Source organism: Mixophyes fleayi, chromosome 1 (genome assembly GCF_038048845.1).
Source record: "Mixophyes fleayi isolate aMixFle1 chromosome 1, aMixFle1.hap1, whole genome shotgun sequence".
NCBI lineage: Eukaryota > Metazoa > Chordata > Amphibia > Anura > Limnodynastidae > Mixophyes > Mixophyes fleayi.
In genome coordinates, this window is record NC_134402.1 from 319,994,639 (window position 1) to 319,997,552 (window position 2,914).

Sequence of the window (2,914 nt, forward strand, 5' to 3'; positions counted from 1 at the left end):
TCTGGACATTCCTCCTCACTATAGCAGTGGTACAACTTGCTACCGCAGACCACTGACTACCCTCACGTTTCCTTTGTCCATTCAGTTCCTCGTGTACTATTACATCTATATTACCAGTGCTGCTAGTCATAGATTTTCACGAGCATCCTCTACCATCTGCTGTCTCCTGTTCCGTGATCACCCCGCTACCAGAGTACCATATTACCATCTATACTGCTCTGGTAAGTCCATCACCTGGTGATCCCTGGGTAAAGACTCCTAGTGCCCGTGACATATATTTTATATGCGTTATCCTTTCCCAAAGTGGAAATAGAGCTGGTGGCGACTTGGTCCCTTATAATTTCCCAATGATCCTTCTCTGTGGGGGGGGCCAGATCCCTCTCCCACTCCCTCTCATGCCTACCACCCGGAGGTAAAAGTGCATTGAGAATTAAGCTGTAGACAAAGGAGATTCTGCCCCTGCCCAAAGGTGAGGAGAGACATAAGGTTTCAAAGGGACAAACAAGAAAGGGAGGAGGAGCACCCCCGAGGAGAGAGCCCACAAAGTGTCGTAACTGGAAATATTCGTAGAATTTAGGATGGAGACCTGGATATTTAGAGCGTAGATCATCCCAGGAGATGAAGGCACCTTGGAACAGTAGATCTCCGGTAAATCAAACTCCCGCAGAGACCCAGGGACTATAAAGGCAGAGGAGAGTCCAGGAGGAAAGGTAGGGTAGAGGTAGAACAGGAAGAGAGGACACCGGGATATTGAGATGGGGTCAGCAGGTCTCCCAGATTGCAGCTGAGAATATTAAGGTGGGGCATCGGGAGGTAAGGGGAGATCTAGCTTGTTTTGAGAGACCCCATATACAGGAAAGAATTGGAAATTTAAGATAGGCGGATTCAATGTCAACCCACGACAGTGCCGCAGGGGGGGCAAAGGAGGCTACAATCTGCCTCAAGTGAGCCACCCAATAGTAAATTTTCAAATCCAGGAAACCCCTACCACCACATCTGGTGGGTCTCTTTAAGAGAGCCAGCTTAATCCTGGGAGACCGACCGTTCCAGATAAATCTAGAGAGACATTTTTGGATAGATGAAAGATCCGAAAGGGGACTCTAACAGGAAGGGTCTGAAAGTAATAAAGGAGCTTAGGAAGAAGATTCATCTTGAAAGAAATGATCCTGCCCAGCCATGAGATGATCAATGAGCACCAGGAGAAGAGTTCTGACTTGATTTTAGCAAAAAGGCCCGGGTAGTTTTCCCGATACAGGGAGTCATAGGAGTTGGTAACAAAAATACCTAGGTATTTAATTTTCTTTCTTTGCCCCCGGAAGTTAAACGGGAGGTGAGTGCCAGTCCCTCTAGGGAGGGAATATTAAGGAGGAGGGCTTCCGATTTTGCAATATTAATCTTGTAACCTGAAAGGCCCCCGTATTGGTGTAAAATGTTGAAGAGTCCGGGAAGTGACTCTTATGGCAGGTCAGTCAAAAGGACATCGTCCACAAAGAGAGAGAACTTACTCTCTAGATCCCCCGTTCGCACACCCTCTATATCCGGACAGGTTCGGATAGAGGCAGCAAGAGGCTCTATAACAAGGGTAATAATGAGGGGGTACAGAGGGCACCCTTGGCGAGTACCGTTGGATATGGTGATAAGGTCAGAGGGAGAGTCGTTGATCATGACTCTCGCAGAGGGTCGAGAATACAAGGCTTGAATACTAGTGAGGACGCTACCCGAAATTCCACACGCCGACAAGGCTCGGGACATAAAGCTCCAGGAGATCCTGTCAAAAACCTTCTCTGCGTCAAGGGAGAGAATAATAGCTGGAGCCTTCCTGGTATTAATGATATGAATCAGATCAACGACTCTCCTGGTATTGTCTGTGGCCTGACGGACCGGTATGAAGCCAACCTGATCATAATGTACAAGAGAGGGAAGGACCAAATTTAATCTATTAACCAAAATTTTAGCATATAATTTGACATCTGTATTAAGCAGGGAGATAGGGCGATAACTAGTGCAGTCGTGAACATCTTTACCCTCTTTATGAATGACGGAGATCCGCACCTCCAGAGAATCCCTGGACCAAGAAGCCTCGGTCAGGATTGAGTTGAAGAGAGTGTGCAAACGAGAAACCAGAAGCCCAGCAAACCTCTTATACTAAACAGCAGTGAAGCCGTCAGGCCACGGAGCCTTTCCTGATTTCTGAGACTTTATGGTCTGTTCAATCTCTTCCCCAGTAATCTTATACCCCAGAAGAGTACTAGCCTGTGGAGAGAGTTTCGGAAGCTTAGCAGAAGCAAGAAAAGAGTCAATCAACTGCGAGTGTTGTTGGGAGACTAAGGGATCAGAGGGCTGGGGAAGGTTATAAAGTTTAGTGTAGTAGGATTGTAAGGCACCTCGTATCCGCTGAGGGTCATAGTGTAAAACTCCATCGGAGTCCCTGTGTCACGGGCACTAGGAGTCTTTACCCAGGTATCACCAGATGATGGACTTACCAGAGCAGTATAGTTGGTAATATGGTACTCTGGTAGCGGGGTGACCAAGGAATGGGAGACAGCAGATGGTAAGAGAATGCTCGAGGAAAAGTCTATGACTAGCAGCACTGGTAATAGGTAGATAACTGTACACGAGGAACTAGATGGACAAGGAAACGTCAGGGTAGTCAGTGGTCTGCGTATAGCAAGTTGTACCACTGCTATAGTGAGGAGGAATGTCCAGGAGTAACGAGGAGGTGGTGAGAGTCAGCGGTCTGCGTATAGCAAGTTGTACCGCTGTCTAGGTGAAGGAATGGAATCCAGGTGAAGGTATCAGGGGAGTCAGTGGTCTGCGTTAGCAAGTTGTACCACTGCTATGTGAGAGGATACTTGAAACTGGTGTCACAGGGAACAGGAGACAGTGGTCTGCATCTAGCAAGTTGTACCACTGC